The sequence below is a fragment of the Gallus gallus genome, chromosome 3, assembly GCF_016699485.2.
Source record: "Gallus gallus isolate bGalGal1 chromosome 3, bGalGal1.mat.broiler.GRCg7b, whole genome shotgun sequence".
Lineage (NCBI taxonomy): Eukaryota > Metazoa > Chordata > Aves > Galliformes > Phasianidae > Gallus > Gallus gallus.
This window is the reverse complement of record NC_052534.1, coordinates 83,690,640-83,713,331: the sequence shown is the minus strand read 5'-3', so window position 1 is coordinate 83,713,331 and position 22,692 is coordinate 83,690,640. Positions and strand designations below refer to the sequence as shown.

The window sequence follows — 22,692 nt, the reverse complement described above, 5'->3', positions numbered from 1 at the left end:
AAAATTTGTGGCCTTTATCCCCTGAAACTTAGGAAATAATGAAAACATTACAATAGTTCACAAAGATCACAATAAAATGAAGGATGAATTTGATATGAAGAAGTGTCATGGAGAATTTAATCTCCTACCACATATATAGAACATCTGTAAAGAAAATATATAACACAATATTAAACTGGTATGGAAATGGAATTGAAATGTGCAGCTTGTCCACAGAAATGGTAATATCTGCTTATGACTGTGGGCAGTAATAAGAGATAATGATAATAAAATAAATAATGACAAATTATTACATACTTTGGATGTCTAATGCATCCTGAAACTCTCCAAGGAATAATGATAATTCCTTCTTCACCCAGCATGCAATTCTGCATAAAGATGTTTCCATATCTTTATGAAGGCGGCAAGTACAAATGTTAAGAAGCGAACTCAACTTCTACAATTCCTGAGCAGAACACACATACGCAATAAGCAGGTCGGGTGTTTCTAAGAAGCGTTAAGCGTCAGAAGTTCTGCATCATATTAGGTATCAAAGTTCTGCATACACAGAAAACATAGTGCACAAAACATTGATGTCATCTTCATAAGGACTGAAGATTGAGAACAGGACCCTGCAATTATAGAGAGAAGGGCCTCACAGCAAGAAAAGGGAAAGTAGCTTCACAGAGTAGAAATAAGGGGCAAATAGAGATAGTTTATGTAGAGAGTGTTAGAAAACAAGGGTTTCCAAGCACTTTCACAGACACTGGGTCTGGAATAACAAGGAGGATGAAGGCCATAAAGATAAGGACTAGAGAGCAGCTCAAAAACATTTGGCAGGGAGGTGATTAGATGTCTACAGGGCAAGTTGAAACCAGTTTGGGGGATGCCCCCCCCTTTGGGGTCAGAAGTTTGTAGCAAGGAAGACTATGAGCCTTCACAAGGAAGACTACGAGCCTTCATCATCACGACCTACTATGCACGCACAAGGGGGGGAGGGACTGCATGCTAATGGCTTCTCGGGAATGTAATGAATATGTATCCAAATTCCTGTCAACTACTGATTATGTATTAGTTCGACCTATATCTATAGCACAATTTCTCCTGACAGTGTGCAAGTCAGGTGGAGCGATCCCCCTTGCACCAGGGTGTACGTGCGTCACCAATAAACACGTCTGCTCTATATCCCTACCGGCTATAGTGTCTGATTTCTGCACGTCAAGATCTTTGTGGTTCATAGTTTGATCATTGCTACTGCTAAGTTTCCTTGTGACCAGGCAAGCCCTGAGAAAACAAATTCAGCAGAAAATGCAATTAAAAACCTTTTCTTCCTCCAAAGTAGGGACAGGTATCCTTCTGGTATAAGACTTGTGAGCAGAAGCATCTTCTGAAATGGGTTTAAAAGGAAAGGAGGAAAGAGCAAAAAGAAGTCCAGCTTTGTGATATAGGCACTTTTTTTGAGAAGAAGGAAACAGTGCATCTCATGAATTCTATTTGCATTTACCATAATAGTTGCATACTATAAAATAATATAAATAAAGCAATATAAAGGAGATCTTTGGCACATAGCAAATATTCATCACGTCTAAGTAGATACCCTAACTTTAAGTTATTTTCCCAAGATTCCTCTTTCTGGCTCTACAGCAAACATGTTTATTCTTTAGGATGAAAATGTCTGTCCCCAGTCATGAGGCTAATCCTCAAGATGGTTTTTAGGGTGCTTTCCTGAAAAGTAGATCTAGTGTGTTTACATTTCTCTTGAGATAGGAGTTAATCTTACTAGTCAATAAGCACCTACATTACTAAATGTATATACTGATATATATTTGTATGTGTATATGTATACACATGTATCCATGTATAAGCTACTTTTTGAACAAATCCCAGGGATATTTAAAAAATGCAGGATTGAACCCAGTTTCACAGGCACCAAACTTACCCTTATAGTTAGGCAGGAGAGAGAAATTTAGATACCTTCACCTTTTTAACATTTTCTGTTTCTATGCATTCTATTTTAACATTTTCTGTTACCTAAAACACACAGCTTGCAACTACTGTTTAGAACTGTATTCAGTCTGGAGGAAACTCAGGCAACCAGCTGAGGGCTGTGAGTTCTGTCACCAGTTCTGGAGAACTAATTAGTAGTTTAGGTGAAAGCTAGTGTAACAACATCCAAATCTTTTAGATCTGGCTAGGGGCATTCAGTTCTTATTGCTGTCAGTAGGCAAAGTAAGGTGTCTTCCTCCCTTCTTTAACGTTGGAAAGTCAGTCTTAAATAGTATTAGAAAAAAGAGTAGCAGAAATTTGTTTTGCACTCACTGCTGTACAGAAGTGTAAAGGTGGAAACATTTCAGGAAACACTCTCCTCAGCCTTATAGACTATCTAACATTCCCAGTCCATTTCATATTTCATTTTCATGTTGATATCATATGTAAGATGTACAAAATAATATATCCTTTCAGCAATGCTATGCAGGTAACTGCTGTTTAAGTGATCTACAGTGTTAGCAAGTGTATGATTCTTAGAAATTGTGATAACATGCAGCATCTACTGTGTGTATAGCACAATATTTTGCAATACTGCAAAATTAGCATTTGTTAATTAATAATTACTCAAAATGAAATTAATCACCTTAGGAGATACAATAATAACAACAACGACAGCAAAAATGCAATTTCTTTTCTTTGTTACACCTGAATAGATTTTAAACTTGTTTATATCATACCTATGAAACCAAATGTATAATATTTTAATTCATTTACTGGGCATGTAAAATGTAGATTATATATGGTTCAAGATAGCTTACCAAACACCTTTCAGGACAAGAACTAACAGAAGCATAATTCACTAAAACTTTTGTCTTGCCACTTTTAATTCTCTTCCAATATCAGATACTCTTTTTTTTTAAGTACTTTTTTTTCTTTTTTTCATTTTTCAAGAAATGACTTGAACTTTTTTTCTGCAGGTAATTTGAACTGACCTGCCAGCTGTGGATAAATATTTACTGTCTGTTGCACAGAAATAGGTATATCTATACCTGCCCATCTGTGTTTTGTAGAATGACTCTTTACTCATAAATGTGGCAGCTGGCTAGGGTAGCTGAGTCATGATTTTTTTATGACTTGCTAGATAAGACAGAACGTAAAACCCTCATATAAGTCACCAAGAGATTAGTTGTTTCAGCTTCAGGCTGCAGCAACTTTTGTTACTAACATTTTTCAGAATCATTCCACCTCTTTTCCTTACACATACATACTTTATGCAGGAAGGGAAACTTCAATCATTTTTTTTATAATTATCAGTCTTTAAATTTGAGCAGTGAATACATGGTTTTCATGAGTAATGAGGACAATTACTTTGTGCAGTTCAATAAGTGATGGAATATAAATCTGATTTTAAAAATACGTAATTTAGATTTTGTTCAAGTATGACTCATCAAAATCTTGTAACTAAGTTAGATGTTTATAGAGATATAGTGGCACTGTACACTGAGATCTTCCCAGACTGTCTGCCGTAGCCTCTTACTTCACTGAAGACAAATTTTACCTGTTGTCAAAACAAACTGATGCTAAATTGCCATAAAAGAAAAGCCACAAAGACACAATATTGTTATCAGTGCAAACACACTATTAAATTAAGGACACAATTTGTCCTTTGATAACCATTATGAGAAAAATTTTCAGAGAATAGAAAGTTTTAAGTGGTGATTTGAAATTCTCATGTGAATTACCAATAGGAAAATGCGAAGATATATTTTGTGAAATTTCACTGCTACTTAGTTTCCATTTAGGATAATCTCTCACTCTAATTTTAATTTCTTCCTATACAAGCTTAAGACTTTGCTTCTATCGAAACATGAAATATTTTAAGGATTAGGGTTCTTTTTAGGAAAAAAACACAAGAAAAATGAGCAAGCTAATCAGTTTATTCATTTTTCTTTTTCTGGATCATATTGACAATTGGTTAAAATAAATTAAGTAACATAGCAGTAGATTGATTTTTCTTAAGACAGAGTTCACATTTTCCCTGCTTCTTAGGCCACTGCATAAATTGTTAAGTAGTGTCTAGAAATCTTTGCCTTTACTCCCTACCATAATATTATTTTAGTTAAGATTTTAACACTATCTTTACTATCTACGATAAAAGTGTCACTTGATCCTATTTTAAATAGTGTCTGGAATCAATAACGTTATTTTCTATGTATATGTGCAGGCAAAATTAAACAGATCCATACATAGTGACTGAAATCCATAAGCTTATTTTCTGTGTATGTGCAGGAGAAATTATGCAGATCCATACAGTACTTCACAGATCAGATGCTGTGGTAGTTATCTTTCTCATTAACACTCTTCTTTTCTTATCTTGCTTTCTTTCTACACCCTTTTGCAACTTCCCTCCAACTTTATGGCTATGTTCCCTATTCATTTCATTATTTCAAACTACACAAATATATATCTCAGATATTTTCTTTCTCATCTTTCCTTAAACATAATATAGCCCCAAATAAGTTTCTTACTTCTCTTCAGTATCTTTTCTACGAGTAAATTGCTATTCTTGACAGCACTGCAGCTTCTCTGTTTTATTTAAAATAATCTTTCTGTTCATTGGATTAAATCCCTTTTCCTCTCTCTCCTTCCTCTTTGTACATACAACTTTTCTACAGAAATATTTTCTCTGTTCAGCTTTGATTAGTTTAGGCTCATGTCAGGCTCCATGTTTGCTGCAGTAGAGCCCATCTCCTCTCTAGTCTTCAAAACCACTTTAGATATTCTTCATGCACTGGAAGAAATCTTCCTACATAAATCATTCAAAAAAAAAAAAAAAAATAAAAATCACACAATTAACAAAATAAAGAAACATTTGGAGACATATCTACTACAGTCAATATTTTGAAGCTTCCTTTTCTTGATTTCCAAATAGTAACTCTTCCGTATCCTGTTAAAACTTCTTTTCCCTTTTATCTAGTCTCTTGCATGTATTTGCTCTTTAGGAAATACAATGATACAAGCTGTCAGCCATGTTCTTCACCATATATGCCAAAACTGCATTCAGTATGGAATGCAGGTCTCACATGCTGAATCCTGGGTCAGATCCTACTCATCTGCACTGCAGAAACATTTATTAATATAATACACTAATACATCATTTCTTCTCATCCTGGAGGAGGTATTTATTTTCTTTGTTTTTCAGCTTTCCATCTATAAAATAAAATCAACCAATATGCAGCAAATATTTATATATGTATGAACATATTGTATCTGTAGTAACATGTACAAATACAGTAAAAGAGGTCATATACATTAAAATGCAGTTAAAATCTTTCCTTAACACTGCATCTGACCCAATCTTTTTGGTTGGTGTCATAGCAACAAAAACATTAAATTTTTTACTCCTGTATTTTGAAATAGAAAATATCTGCATGTCATCTATTAACCTGTGTTTCTATAAAAGAGAATAGGAAATATAAATATAAGAACCCCACTTCAGATTTCATCTGCTTTCCCCTTTTTTCCTGCTTGGAAAATGTCAATATACCAACTCTTGTCTTTCTACAGAAATATAATAATAAATATTTTTCAAGAATATGCTTTAGAAAAAAAAAAAAAAAACACTTATTAACAGAGTATTAAATGGCCCTTTAGATGTCATTTGGATCACCAAGATCAGACAAATTAAAGTAGAGATGGAATCTCAGTCTTTCTCTGACATCTTAATGAACTGCTCTAATGATTCTATTGGACTGGGTTATGTTAAAAGGACAATGAAAGAAAGAGATCTGTTAATTATTTGGAAGAAGTGTTTGCTCATGTCAGAATCCTCCCACAGTGTCCTCTGTCTGTTTCTTCAGAGGAGTTACTGTGTTCTTATCCTTCTCACAGAGCTCTGCAGCACCTGTACTTGCTCTAAACTTTTTGTGATTCCTTTGTTCTTCAGAATAGTATTTCTCCAAGGACACTTGAGGGAAATGTCTGAATAAGTTACTTATCCTTGAATTTCCACCTCAGTATTCTGTATAATTATTTTCAAATTTGGCCTTCAGTGTTTGTCTACATAGAAGGACTGAAGTACAAATTTCTGCTTCCTGATGTTCTTAATCATCATTCTGAATGAATGGGTTTAATCACTGTATTCAAAGAAATGTATGTAATTATTACAACATACAACAAATTATAGAAGGAAGGAGTGGAATAATAATAATTAAAAAATCCACTATGTTTATACACAAGGAAAAATGTTCCTGGAGTATCGCCATGTTACACTCTCACTAGTTTCCAGTTCTAGCACATCCACATGAATCACTCTAGCACCAACAACTTCAAGAAAAAACTTGAATTACATTAGGAAAAAAGCAGGTCTTGGATTCCCTAGAGGTATTGCTTTTCTTGTAATATAGATGTTATTTCAGAAAAAAAAAAAAAAAAAAGAAGAGGGAGAGAGAGAGGGAGAGAGAGAAAAAAAATAAAGAATAAGGAAATTTTTCTTTTCCCCTTCACAGCGTCTAACTTCAGAGAATGTAAAAATTCTAATTTTTTCATTGCAAGACTAATCTACTGTCCTAACTTTTTCACTTGCCAGTCTCCCACATCTTCACTCTAAATCTACACTATGACTCACTTAAGCACTACAAAACCTGGAAATACTAATTTTCCTGCAGGAAGAAAAAAAACAAATAAACAAATGCAAATACAAAACAAAGACACAAAAAGAGAGAGAATGAGATTTATAGTTATCCTTGAGACTGAATCTAAAGACTGTAACTATGATCATGCCAATCTGAATGATTTCAGTTCAACACAGCTGATGTGAAGGTGTTCTTAAAACAGCTTTTTGGAGAACTGGGGTGTACTACGAAACCACCTCAGTGGCTTGTTCAGTTCATGTTTTGGGCTGTGAATGCTTTCAAAAAGGGCATATATCAAATTGTGTTTTCAGTCCTCAAAGACTTAGTACTGAAAGGTTATGTTCAATCTTCAGTATGGCCACCAGGATTCTTTATATATAAAAAACTCCTGATAAGAATGTATATATAAATGATACATTTGCCTTAAGAATCCAGCAGTCAAGTGTTGTAATGACCACTCTTCATAGTTCTTCATTCTGGTCAAACTTATCTCTGCTATTTTAATAACTGGACATTTAAAGCACAACTTTACTTTTGCAGTGATATACAATTGTGTAATATCTTCTTTGATGATCTACAGTGGCTTAGTGGCATTCAGAAATCTGTGAGTGTTTTTGCAATGTGTGTTGAACTTCAGGCTGTGAAGCTATTAAAAACGTCTTTATCCTGCAGGCAGGGAAAAAGAGAAGGGAAAACACAATACTCTTGTGCCCATGAAAATTTGTAATTTTGTAACTGAAAGAAAAAAGGAAGCAATGATTAGCTTTTTCATAAGGGACTATATTTTAAAATGAATTTTTAAATTTCCTTGGGTGAGTTTATGCCTGGCATTAAGTAACACTTTATTGCAGAATGCAGAATGAAACTGAATTTCTTTTACTTGATGTCTATTGGTTTCTGGACAAGATTTTTAAAATTTGTTTTGTGTGTGTGTTTGTTGGAACTAGATGATCTTAAAGGTCCCTTCCAACCCAGAGTATTCTATGATTCTATGATTTACATGCACAAGTTTGACAATACCAGAATAATTTGATGGAGAACAGGGCTACCTTATTGAAGAACTTTTTACAGAACACATTCTGAATACAGAAGATTAAGGAATACAGAAGATTAAAGAATTTTTACACATGAAGTTTGAATTAATATTTCAACCAACAATACCAGTAAGATAGTTATTTTTGTTGGTTATTGTTAAGCAATGTCAACAGGAGGTTGGAAGTCCGGAATTGTTTAAATACTATAATTCACTACAGATGCTGTTTAAAAAAGTAAGTCTACTCTTTATATGCAGAGCCATATTGTGAATTACATTCTGCAGGTTTATTCTTTTCTAGATTTAACACAGCCAGTGTCATTTTTACTGGCCTTGTCAATGCACATAAGAATTAAAACAACAGTGAAGATCTAGCTTTTACTGTGAGTATAATATGTATGTTTTAATTTATCTGTTTTGTTTTCCGTTTTCTTTATGACATTTTATAACTATGACCTGGGAAGAAAGAAGTTGAGATGACATAAGAGAGTCTCTTCCAGGAAACACATAGATTAGTAGCCCTAAAAACTTGTATATCTGCCTGCTTCTTTCCCTTTTCACTTTAGGCATTAAGCAATAGCTCTATAAATAATGTCTTGAGTTAGTGTTTCTTTAGCATTTCTGTCATTTTACATAAACTTGGAAACAGACAAAAATATCCAACTGGAAGAGGTGGCCTATGGTTCTGATAAAATCAACGAAGGCAAGATCTTAAGGGTGTGATTCAGCTTCTAGAAAGTCATTTATAACTTTCTGCCTTGATAAGGTACAGAACAATTGGACTTCTACCTAAGAAAAATTGCCTAAAGTTAGAAACAATAAATCCAAATCACGGAATTAGAAAGACTAAGTTGTTTAAATAAATTTATATCCCCGTTAATTCTATTGTAGTGAGAAATAATCTGAAAAAAGATTATCAGTGAAATTGAAATAATTTCATGTTCATGCTTATATAGCTAAGAAGTATTTATTTATTTGTTTGGGTTGGTTGGACATTTTTTTTGCCTGTTTGCTTATTTATTTATGAGAAAGTGGCTTCTGAGATAAAACTTAGTAAGTCCAGAAGTAAAAAAATATTTAAAAAACTGTGTAGAATTTCCTATTTAACACTGCTTTACTAACCAACTTATGCTGAACATATCTCAGATCTGTTCATGACATCTTCCTTATTATGTCAGCTTTCACTGCTGAACTGGACAATCAAACTCTGCCATCTGTACAACAAACATATTTTTATAGTGTCTATTACTCACCAAGTGTCAGTTGGACAATCTTGATTTCCCACTTATTAAAAACATTCCTATAATAACTGTTTTAATTCTATCTCCTAAATTCATTTTCGCATCTAGTAAAATACAAAAGTTGTTTACAGTATTTTAAAACAATATTATTATTATTTTGCTGTATATCCAGTCACTTTTAGTACAAATGAATCACAGAATATTAAGCATACATTTTTTTTTTGTTCGTTTGTTTGTTATTAATGATGTTATGCTCACTTTTTTCTTCCTTCACCACCCTTCACCATAGCACTCAGAAATTTTTTCATGATGAAATTAAGATGAAATTAGAGGTATTGGATGTAAAGGAACAGATTGATCAATCATTATTTCTATATCCCAGTTAGTGGTTTTGAATGTCAAGGAAGCTCTCATCTCGTATTCTAATGAACAATCAAGAAATGTTATTTTATGCATTCGGGATTTTCCCATCATTCTATCCTTTTCTTCTCATTTGCTACAAGAACTATTTAGCATTAGTGGTAGTTGCACAGAATTTAGGCAGAGAATATCCCATTTTAACAATTGTTTTTGCCAAAGATAACAATCAGCAAAACAAAAAGTTTAAGCAGGTCTCAAACTGTGGTTTATTTGGCTTTTAGGACTTAGGTAGCTATGGTTTATACCTGGCTCATTTGGCATCATCTATCTTCAGTATATCTAATGTCTTCCATATGTAATGGTTGTCTTCAAATGCCTCAAGGTTTTCTTAGACTTCTTTCAAATATATTTATTTTTTGCTTCTTATTTTTTTTCTTTCTTCTCAATTTTTCATAGCTTTCAAATTATTCATTGACTGAAATTGTATGATTTCAGGCCATCTGGCTGATTTTACCTAGAAAGACTTTGTGACTGTTTGCAACTACCATATTTCATCAAATAATCATACTGAATCGTATGTATAAAGACACCTTCTCTTAAAAGCCTATTATAGCAACAGCAATTTTTACCAGCTTTTAAACTTTTGCAATGTAAGCATCTCTGAATTACTGTCTGTGCCCTGTATAATCCAGAACAGAGAACAATACAGGCATTATCTTGCTCTTTTAAATGTGTTGAATATGAGACTGAGTGGATACAAGAAATGGAGAGAGAACAAGGTAGCAACTAGACAACTATAGTTTAGAAAGATAAGATTCAGAGGTCACAGAACTCCAACAGGACAACCATATTTATACCTCTTCTTTCCCCATGCTTCTTCATCTGTCTTTTAATTAAAATTTAGCATCCTGATTTTCAAAGATCCTGAGCGCTCAGAACTTCCACTGATATCACAGGCAGCTGTGGGAGTCTGCAATTAGAAAGTTATGATAAAAATATTCCTATATTTGGAAACATCATAAGATTTATCCTTTAAATGTCATTAACAGAAAACCTTGATAGTTATAGCTTAAAGAATGGAATACTGTAGGCTTCTGGCTCCTCCTTTCTTATCTATTCAGATTGAGGAGTTTGGAGGGGGGAGGGGAGAGAAGATTTTTGTAGATATCCTTATTTCATTTTACTTCTGCAAAACTATTGCACTTATGATTAAAAAAAATGAATATGAATATTCTAGTAAGATACGTGAAGATAGCTACAAATAAATTTAAATTTGTCTACCTACATTTGTATTATCAAAACATACCTAAAGTTTGCAAGAAATTTCTTTATTTGAAATGATAGAATTTGCTTGTCTTCATAAAAGATTAAGTTAATTAATATGTACTAGCTCTTTCAAAGAGTTCTTATTATTCTCATCTGTGCTTACAGTTCATAACTTCCATCCCACTTTATTTCAACAGAAATCATTATAGATATCCTACAAGTTACAACAAAAAATCTTTCAAAGATGACCAACACTTTGACTGTGCATACTAGACACTTCATTCTGTGGGACCAGTGGAACTTCCTATTAGATGAGTGTGCGTTGCTACATTTCATTATTAATTTGTCAGTGGAAGTAGAAGAGCCATCACTGATAGATTTCTTTGCTTCACTCTCTTCTGTTTCACAGTTTCTGTTTTATGTAGGTGTTCAAAATTTCCAAAGTCTCCATTTCTTTTTGTCTTTGTATTGACACTAATACAGATAATATATTTTACTCTTAAGGTATACTGTATTGTGAAATACATGTATACAATATACTGTATTGTGAAATACATATTGTGAAATAAAGATGTGGTGATCTTTATAGTATTTTTAGGCTACAGCATCTTGAAATCTTCAGATTCCTGTGGTTCTAGCTTGAAACAATTCATCCAGTTGTCTGCATTATGAACATATATCCTCAAGGGTCATCATACACATTTTCTAGCTTCATAGATCTTTCCGAACACTGACAATCAATGTTCATGAATATTCATGCAAGTAAAGTAAAAACATTAACTTTAGCAACATTTGAGACCTTTCTGTGTTTATTTGCTATAAAACTTGAAGTGAAGTGGTCACTGATTAGTTTTTAGCTGACAAGATTATCTGACAGCCTGTTTAAAACTGGGAATATAATCATGCTTAAAGATCAGCATTATCATATATATTTTGTATGCTTATGACTGCATTGATTATAAGGTATTATGCCTTCTTATTTCAGATGCATAGTGGCTAATTAATCAGCTTAAATAAATAACAATTGTCTGGCCTAGGAAATGCAAGCAGTTTGTTTATTTAATATCTGCAATTAAAAAACGAGCAGATATTTCCCTCAATTGAAGATGAAAGATACAAATTCTAATTCCATAATAATATTTTTAATACACACTGTCTCGATCCAATGAGAAATATGTTTTGCATACAATTTTTCAATTTTTTTTTCAATTTTTTAATGTTGGCCTAAAAATCTGGTGAACTTGGGCAAAGGAACATAAATTTGACTTTAATTATCATCAAACTTTTTATATTATTCTCTCTTCAGATATTAAATGTCATAATATGCTAGTTCTCATTATCCATATGAATTTTTCTTTTTTTCATCTTAAATCCAAACAGAATATGTTGAAAAGGTCAGGGAAATGAGCAGATCAACATTACCAAAGCCAATTTAATTCCTTTTATAGCCAGATGAACTTGTAAGGAGATGGTATTTAAAACCCATAACCATCTGTAATTCTCTGTCCATCCAAAGTAAGTATTGACTGCTTGCTAGCCCCAAATTATGAATGTCTGAACTTCAATAAAAAAATATCTTGATATAACAGATTACATAGTGCTTTGAAAGAATATTGAGTAACTAGACAAAGTTAAAAGTATATTGATAATATCCACATGTTCTTTTTCACTCCTTTTTGTAAAAGAATCATAGGCAGGACACAAAGTTGCTTTGATTCAGAAAACCTATTAGTGTGACTTTAACTTCGGAATGTCAGAGGTAGTTGGTGCATTCATTACATTATTACCGAACTTACACTGTATTTGCTGAATTAAAACATTTAGATTTTTTTTTTATTAGCCTCTTAATCACCACTCTGCCTGGAGAGTGAAACACAGATTAACAAACTGAAGTTAGGGATAAATATTATATTTTCTTATATTGCTTTGTGTTTTGGCCATTTCCTCAAAAGAAAAATGTCAAACTAAAATAAAAAACAAGGTTGTTGGCCATGGATGCAGTAACTCAAAACAGTAGGATGTTATGTCTTACATATAAACAATTTGTATGTATATAATTCATAATCGATGTATATAATCAATTGCGTATGTCAATGTCTTATAATCGAGCTTTGTGATTAAAATCATGGTCTTTGCTGACAGTAGATTCCGTTAATATAGAATTCTTGAGTGGACATAGCTATCAGAAATAGTTCTAAATAGGTTCAATAAGTTAGCCATAAAACATACACTCTAATATATCATCTTTTTTTCCAAAAATAGCTGAAATTCAATCAACAGATTTTTTGATCTATCAAAAGGATAGTGCTTGTTCAGGAACAGGCCCTTAAGCCAACAGAGACTTGATCAATATGATCTCCCAGAAAATAATGGTTTCCCACCAAAACAAGATATTTCTGAAGATTCAGAATATGAATACTCTATGTCTTGCATCCATTTAACAAGTAACCAAGTAAAGAGCAGGTTTTCACTTTTCTCTAGGACAGGACGTACCCATATAGCTCTGGTATCCTTCCAGAAACTAAAAATATAAAAACATCTATTTTGATGTTGTACAAGAAAAAAACAGATATTCTCTAGAAAAAAATTAAGCACTGCATTTAATCAAACAAACAAAAAATTAAATCATAAGATGTCATGGTTTTGTAACTTCGCTATTGGTATTCCACATCATAACATCATGGACAAAAGAGAAGAACTACGTATCCCAGAGGACCTCACGGTCAGAGAAGGAAGACACATCACGGAAGATACGTCATCTGGTTGCGCGCGGTTCTTCTTCACTTTCGCTTGCTGCCAGGAGAGTGTGCTCCCAAGCCGGGAGTGCTTTCCCAAGCTTGGGTGTGCTTTCCAAGCCGGGCGCCTTCATCAAGTAAGGCTTTCGGTTTCAGAAACTCTCTCACTCTCTCTCTCTCTCCCTCTCTATCGCTCTTTCGCTCTCTCCCTCATTTCATTAGGTTTATTATCCTTACTCCCAATTAGATTGTATTGTATTGTGTCATCTTGCATCCCAACATCATAGTTAGTAAAATAAGTTCTCCTTCTTAGATTGTCGCCGCCGCTTCATTTTTCTCGGGAAGCCAGGGGGGAGGGGGGCCCGCAAGCCTACTGCCCCCCTGTCACGGGCACAGATCTATCTAGGTAACTCCGTGACAGAAGAATTAGAGAACACTAAACTTCAATAAAGCACAATCAAATCATGTTATAAAAATAATTTGCATATTTTTCTACAGTGTTCCTTTAGAGGGTCATTTAGAACATTCAAGTACTGATCTTGACAGCAAAAAAAGATACTCTTAGAGTACTGAAGAATGGCATTTTGCTTCTCCATGCAGATGTAATAGTACAATAATGGAAAGTAGAGAGCAGATACTGAAAGCATGTTTTTTTTTCATTAACTTGTATTCAGTTAACATTTATTTCAGGTAAATAGATTTAAATAGATCCCAATGTGTATATTCAAATATATGCTTGCCATTTTCAGGGAAAATATCAGTAAAAGACCACCCAACAATGTTCCTTAAATCTATGTTTTTAAGATTCCAACACTGGATTTTGTTGATTGCATCCAAAGGTATGGATGAATCCTACCTGACTACTTGCACCAAAAGAAGTAATTTTCAAATAAATAAAGATCATGAAGGAACACGGGACGACTTTTTTTCTGTCTCACGGAACTTAGCTGCTTAAGGTTGATATCAAATAAGCTGTCACCAGATTTCTTAATATTATTATTTAAAATTTCTCTGTTACCTGTTCTATCATTTGTTGCCATTTGCCGTCATATTTGAATACGTCTTTCCAGTGTCAACTGCTCCATCACCATTGCACTAGAATATCTTCTCACATTTCCTCAGATAAATATTTCTCAAATACTGTTTTTCATAAACAAATAAACAAAAAAGAAGCAGCAGTAGATCTACTAGGTGTAGTAAGACGTTTATTCAATTCTTAACAGTATATAATAAAGTAAATGAAGTGATTTGTAATTGCTATAATATTTCTGTCTTATGTCATAGGTTTAAACAATCTGCTATATACTCAAAAAAATTAGAAGAGAGCAGTGCTGAAGTTACTGAGCATCAACTACACGCTAGCATGCTGGTAGGGGGTAGTATACAGAAAGCAACATCTTGAACCATCAGAATTTGTATTGATGTCTGCATGCAAAAATGTGTTATAGAGAGCACAAAATACTCACAAAACATATAGAAGTAATTCTTTAATTTTATTTATTTGGGTTTTATTATTTTTTTCCAGGTTCCCATTGCACTGAACTGAATGGTGCTGTACAGTTTTTTCTCGTTAATGCCATCATCAATACTCAGATCACTTTCTTAAGAAGAATTATTCACACTGCTGCCACCTAAATTAATGCAGCATTTCCAGAATACATTTGACTGGTATATATGTAATCAGAAATAAACATTTTTGGACTTCTACCCTGGATCTATGAGAACCAGAGTAATATTAAAAATGACATGGTGATTTATTCATGTTTCTTGATTAACTTTTTACCATCAAATTTGTGACAGCTAAAAACTCTTTCAGTTTTGATGATGATTAATCCATATGATGTGGCAGATATCCAATAAGTATGATACTGTGAGTTTTTCTTGATTTTCCTGTATCTACAAAATTGTGTTTATTCACTTTTCCTGTATTATGTGTCAATGTCTTCCAAATTTTTATTTTCTCTCATGTCCTTATTCTTTCCAGAAATAATTCTTGTGAAGCAGCATCCTCATATAATTCATTGACATTACAGTTCTTGATAGAGTTGTGTTTCTTGTCACATCTCTTATTACTTAAATCCTATATTAATTTCTTTGTAAGACTCTGGACAGAAACAGAAGTGTGACATTTGACAGCAAAGACCATAGTCTTATGTAATAGTAGACAACAGTAGTAGTCTGTTCAGCACAATCATTAATTGTTCAGGTATTCATTCTATTCAAACATATGATTTTTTTTTTTTTTTTGAAAAAAAAAGTGATTGATCATAGCCATTGATAAAAACCTTATACGGATCCTTATATTAAAAATTCCCCTGTGAGTTGGTCAGATTTCTGCTCCAGAAGTCTGCAAGGGAAAATGTAAGATATCTTGGACTCTTTTTTATTATTATTATTTAGCTATATTGTTATGTACATGCATTACATTACACACTTGTTTGGAAATATTTAGCTAGTAAACAATGTCCATACCAGATTCTGGGTATACTAAACAATAAGAGTTGTTTAGTGTAAGAACTGGGGGCCCAAAGCCTGGACACAGAACTCTAGATGGGACCCTCACTAAGGCAGAGTAGAGGGGTATGGTTACCTCCCTTACCTTACTGGTCACTCCTCTTTTGACACAGTCCACAGTATGGTTAGCCTTCTGGCCTACAAGCACACACTGTTGGCTCATATACAGAACCTCCAAGTATTTCTCAGAGGACTGCTCACACCGAGTTCTCCCTATCTATTTAGATGTCTGGGATTGCCTTGACCCAGATGTTGTACCTTGCAATTGGCTTTGTTGAAGCTCATTAGACTCACATGGGCGTTCTCAAGCTTGTCCAGGTCTCTGTCTCCCTTTCTACACTTTTATAAACATATATTATTATGTTTCCCTTTTCCCAGTCACTGGGGAATTTTGCTCTTCTCTTATAGTGGGAGGGATTTTGTTCCCCCAGCCCTCACCTAGAATTTCAAGGTCTTGAGAGACTGCCGCATTAAAGTGTTAATGCCCACGTCAGCACTACAGGTCCACTTGTGCTTATCTGGACTTCTATAACCAACAATCAACAGTAGATTACATGGCCACACAAATGAGAACTCTTATGATTACAATTACAGTTTCACTCATAGTGCAGAGCACCTTCATCTAACCGCATTCTAACGGACTTGAACAATAACTCTTAAGGAGCTTGGCTGTGCCTAATGAGAACTTTTATGACTAGCTTGTAGAATAGTGCTCTTTATTGGAGCAACAGATTACAGATTCTTATGAATTGCTGGTGATAAATACACAGTATACAGAGCATGTGCAAATATCAATAATGTGAATAATAAAGTCAACTGTAAACACATTAAACTATGGAATGATTTTACAGAGATTTCTAAGTTTCACAGGAAAAGGACTCAATGTAACTGAGTGTGTGAATCTTACACAATAGATGTCCCTATGTAGGGAAAAGAGAGGCTAAGCCCGTTGACTGGTCCCAGAAGTCAGTGGTGTTCTCCTGTCTCAACTGCAGTGGTATCTTCCCCAGTATTCCTTCTTTTTTTTTAAGCCAGTTTTATACAATTTTCTTACTTTCAGACAGAACTCGAGTGACTCTAATCATAACTATATTTGTTGTGACTGGTGCAAATAAAAATTGAAAAGCTGCTGAGTCAGGATGACTACTATGCAGTTTATCAGTTCCACAATACCACCAAGTTCCCACCCCTGTGATCTTATCATGGAGCCTGACCGAGAAGTTTCACAGCTCGTTCCACCGCCTGTGCTGTATCTCTTAGAGTCAGCATACCAAGCTCCCCTGATGCTTCTAACAATCTAAAGTTTTCAGGTGTAGCAGACCAAAGAAAAAAGCCTCATCTGTAATATGCCTAGAATTGTCTCAAACACTTGCAAGATAGGACAATCACCATGACATCAAACTGAAGGCCAAAGAGTTGGTTTGGAAGGGGGAGTTCTGTGCAAACAGGATGAGCTTGTTCCCTCCAAAACTTCCCTGTTTTGCTGCAGAAATTTTGTCTGCAAAACTGCAACCTGATTTTGCCAAACTGTTTTTTGCAAACTTGTTTGTTGCAAACTTACAGATGAGCTTGAGAGAGTGAACCCTGTAAATTTAGAAGGCATTGAAGGAGGCCTGAGAGAACCTCTAGGGGGCTTTGAGATTTCGATACTTTGAAAATTCTGGATGAGTTCTCCCACAAACCAAGGACCACCCCTTTGGCTGGACCAGCACTGGAACCTGGACTGGTGATCTCTTTCTTTGCCTGTTTTGCTCTCTCTCCCCTCATCTCTCTCTCTCTCTCTTTTCTTTCTTTTTCTCTCATAAAGTGATTAATGCGAGGCTTATTTGATTTCTTATAAAGTCACATAGTTTACCCTTGCAGTTTAGAGAGATATAATTGTAAGAGTGCTAATACTTTTAAGATAATTGTAATACAGAGATTCTCATTAAAAAAGTTGATTGTGTCTGGACCTTGAGTATTGTTTTACCTTGATCTAACTGGGGGGATTTGTGAATCTTATCACCAGTCCCTCCCTTCACGGACAGGAAGTGACAGCAGTGCTATGTTGCTTAGGAAAATATCATGGAACAGACGCCTTTCATTTTCACTGTATTCCCCACAGGTGGTTTCTTCTATGCTTTTGTTCCTTTAAGTGTGGTATCTCTCAATCTGAGGTTTTCTTCTGCTGCTTCCTAAAGTAACAGTAGCTCCTGGCTCTTTTCTGTCATGCAGAAGTGTATCTCCTTTACCAGTTTATTTGCTAGCTGCTAATAAATCCAACTAGTGAAGATCAGGTTTGTGGCCACCTGAGGAACTTGATCACCTACAAGTCTATGGGTCCCAATGAGATGCATCCCAGAGTCCTGAGAGAATTTGCTGATGTAGTTGCCAAGCCACTCTTTGTGATATTTGAACAGTTGTGGCAATCAGGAGAAGACCCTGGTAACTGGAAGAAAAGGCAGCATCATACCCATTTTTAATAAGGGTAAAAGGGATGATCCTGAGAACTACTGTCCTATCAGTCTCACCTCTGTACCAGGAAAGAGAGCAGATCCTCCTGGAAGCTATACTAAGATACATGGAAGGCAAGGAGGTGAAGTAGGAGAACCAGCATGGCTTCACCAGTGCCAAATCCTGTTTGACTAACATGGTGGCCTTTTATGATGGTGTCACTGCATCTGTGTATAAGGGAAGAGACACTGATGTCATCTATCTGGTCTTCAGTAAGGCCTTTTACATGATACCCCCATTACATTCTTCTCTCCAAATTGGAAATATATGGATTTGATGGGTGGACTGTTCAATGGATGAAGAACTGGCTGCAGGATTGAGTCCAGAGAGTTGAACTGACTAGGAAATTATTCCAACAACAAAGAAATGGCATATTGACTTTTTTGATGAAGAATGCTCATTACACTAACAGTAAGAAAAAGTCACTTTTGTACTGACACATGAGTATTGTTTCTTTGTGACATGTATTCTGATACTTTCTTACTTATTTGTGTGTGTCTTACTTTGGTATCACTAAAACAAAGGAAAATAAACATCACTAGCTGTGTAAAGGAGGGTCAGCTGCGATTTAGATCGAAAGGAAGAAAAATGTTCAGTGTAAAACTTCACTTACGTGCCCCAAACATACCTATGTTCATGGTGATTATCTACTAGGAAAAACCACAGTGTGATTGCCAAATTTACTCCTCAAGACAGAGGGAAAAGGAACAAAAGAGTCATGTTACTGTGTTTTCCCACCAGACTTTTCTGTCATTTGAAAATATGAAAAAGCTTATACTGCTTTTTTTGGGCAGTCTAAGTACTATTCTCAGCTCATTATAGTGCTTATCCTCCTTATCTTTTGCAGCAGTCAGAGTTGTCAAAATGTGCAGGCATTTTTTCCTCAGCAAATACGTGTAGCTCCCTGGCAGAACTCTCGGGTATCTGAGCTGGCAGCTTTGGTGCTGTCACTTGAACTGTTACGTACATGTACTGCTGATTAGTTCTTCTTGCTGTTGTATTCACCCACATCATTGTTGCTTGTCTTGTAGATGTTATTTTTCTTTCATTATAACTTGTGCTCTTTCACTTTTTTTCACTGAGACTTCCTTGAAACTGAGAGTTATTTTTTGTCTCATCTTTTTAATCACATCATACAAGCAAAATATGCATAAAGGGGTCATTTTCTCATTTAGTTTTCTTTGAGAATTAGAACTGTGATATTCCACTGAACATACGTATATAATGAAAGTTTATGAGCATGACTGAATCACGTAAGTGAAACTGTACATATCTGTGTTGTACAGACATGACAGAAAAATAAGAAACCTAAGGGAAATATGGCAGTCATAACTGTTTTCTTACCATCACTTAGGTTGTTCTGTCATCTTCATAATTTCATCTAGCCAGTTTCATATATGCCATGATATCCTAACATAATTTTGGTAATGTTATTCCTGATATAAAATGGAAAGTCTACTTTGTGCAAAGGAGAAATCATAAAAGGGATTTAGAAATTAATAAGCCAAAAAATGGTGGAGGAGATCGAGCAGGCTAAAAGGCAAGATGAGCTCCAAAGTTAATACTATGAGAAAGAGAATAATTCAACTCTTTTATTTGTTGATGACATAGTAGGTATTAGAAGGCAAGTCATTTTGCACATGTACAGCAAGTTTCATAACAGTAACAAAAACAAACCAAAAACCACAGTGTTATCTTAGAGAAGGTACGAATAAATAGAATTACAAGTATACTTCTGAGGGTGAAGGAAATCTCTTGATATTGAGAGAATTAACATAGTTTGATCAGGTTTTTTTTTGTTTGTTTTTTGTTTTTTTTTTAATGGTAAATTTATAAATATCATTATAGCATTCAACATTAAAAAAAATCTAAAAAATCCAGCAGTTAAAATCTATTAAAATATTTTAATATTGTTATTTACATTGTGAAGTGCAGTTGTATTTTGTTTATGCTTTAGGCTCTTCTGTGAAATTATTCTCCTAAATTTTTCAAAATGACAAAAGCATTTGTGAGATAGAAAATAATTTACCTGCCAGGTCTAATTACAGTGCATAAATGCTTTCTTGGGTAGAAAATGCTAGAGCCTTTATTAATGAAAAAGAGAAACGTGTAACAAGAATCAAGCACTGGAAATTCAATCCAGATAAATTCAAATACTAAAGATAAAGAAGATTTATAACTCCAGACTTAAACAACCATTAGAAGCAGTAGATTCTTCATCACTGAATATTTTTCAAAATCATGATTGAGTCCTGTATACATGCCTACCTTGTGTACCATTTCAGAACAGCCATCTGATTTTTGTTTTTCAAAATTCGGTGATCATAAGGGCAGGACTACTGTTAGTCTAGATGGAGTTGACATAGGTCTTGATGTGATAGTCTCATGAACCATAAATATTTCCAAGGCACAAAGCTACACTACAGATATTTCCAAGATGTGTCTAGCATGAAAACACAGTTTTCATGAAAAAACTTAGGCATGAACAGAGATGTAAGGCTGTCCTATTCTAGTTAAATGATTTGATAGCCTGTGAGTCGGTCAATTTACTCAATCCATGTGACTTAGGGGGTTTTAATTCTTTCCAATTTCTATGCATCTGCTCTCATCACTAGATTGTTATGCAAAAGATTGCATGGCACATTTTAGAATGAATGTAATTGTTTTTGTTTGTTTGTTTGTTTTTTTGTATGATTTACACTTCATAAAAGACATTGTTTCCTGTTTGATTTCAATGAATCTCCCAGACTGGTACTTGTCATACCAGCGGTCCCTGTACACAGTCTCTAAATACAGATTAAGCTCAAACCAGAGAAGACTTCTACAAAGTCAGTTGCTAGTGTTAGGTATTTGTGAGACTCTTCAGTCCAGAAGGCATAGTGACAATTTAAATTTTGTAAGTGAATATTTTAGGAAGAAAATAGGTTTTATTGATTGCTTCCTTAGTCAGAGAGAAATATCTCATTTGCCTGCCCACTCATCTAATCTTATACTCGTTAGGAAATTATCATGACTGCTTTCCTAAGAAAATCAGTTTTAGTCAAATATATGTTCTTCAAAGAAAAGATAATTGGCTGTAACTCTCTGTTTGCTCATACATAGCTATCTTGATAAAAATCAAGAAAAGAAACTCATAGTTTGTGAAACCAATATTTAATTATAATAAAACTTTTTTTCCCCCAAAAGATGATCCAGAAATAAGCAATTATATTGATTAGATTTTGCATAGTAATTCCAATTTTAATTCTTCAAATATCTTGTGAAAAAAATTGTTATTTTACACGACAGGAAATGTTTGTCTTTAGAAAGATTTATCTTTCTCTATTCCCATAGGAGTATAATCTGAGTTTTAACCCATCATATACATATTTACATATGTGCATACTTTTTGGTGCTTAACTGTGTTTCATACTGCTAACACAAATTTGGGGAAAAGGATAATTTGAGATTTGTGCTTCCCATATGTCTAATACAATTTGCAAGCCATCTACTGTATCACTTGTAAGCTTCAGATTCTTTTCATATGATTTGATTTTCTATCGAGGCAACAAGATGGACTTCTGTTTTGCTTCAGAAATCATTCCCTGACATCACCACACACTTTAAGGTAGCTGAGACCAATTCAGCCTTTTGCAGCCTTTTAAGTATCTGAGCACTGCACTTCAAAAATGTTATCAGTTGAATTTGTTGATCTGAGTATGTACCAAAACAGATACCATGCAGCATCTCTAAGTTGTATGTTAGTATAAATTAGAGGTCAGAAAGCATTTTTTTGAAAGGAACTTTAGGAAGTTCCCATGAAGAAGAGATGCTCAAATATTAGTTTTGTTTTCTTGCTGATATATGTAGTGAATCTCTCCTACATCTGAAAGTTCAAAACTGTTGTATGCGTAGCGAGGGAAACGAGGTGTGTTGTAGGCGTAGCGAGGGAAACGAGGTGTGACGCGTGCAGGTTCCTATGCCACCTGTGTGTTATGCCACCTGTGTGTGCCAAGTGTAACTTCGTGATTGGAGGAAACACTTGTATTTAAACACGTAGCCTATAGCAATAAATGCCATTTGCCTCACTTACTCCTGGGGTCTGGGTGAGCATCTGGCCCCGACCTGGTAAAGGGTCGGTTTCGCCCAGCAGTAAGCCCTACATGTGGACAGAGGACGAACACCGGACGAGCGAACGGAGACTACATGCAACAAGTGGTGACCCCGACATGATCTGTCTGCTGAGGGTGGCTGCCCGGCGTGCCCGTGACGCGGAGAAGAGCCTGTGAGGTGGCGGCAGGTCGCGCACGGAAGATGTATTGCGGTTAAGAGCCTGCGAGGTGGCGGCAGGTCGCATGCGTAACAATGGACCAAGTCATTAAGGTACTTGTGCAGTTTTGTAAGGACTACTGTGGAAAATCTACTCCTTCCCGGAAGGAGATCGCGACAGTTCTAGTTCTAGTGTTGCT

At 34.8% G+C, this 22,692-nt stretch overlaps 1 long non-coding RNA gene across 1 annotated transcript; it reads left to right on the top strand.

Annotated features, from left to right (window-relative positions):
- Positions 1-13,267: 13,267 nt before the first annotated feature.
- LOC121110181 lies at positions 13,268-22,297 on the top strand. The gene is made up of 2 exons (XR_005858492.2): positions 13,268-13,374; positions 14,763-22,297. It is a non-coding gene; the product is annotated as an uncharacterized LOC121110181 (long non-coding RNA).
- The last annotated feature ends 395 nt before the right edge of the window (positions 22,298-22,692 follow it).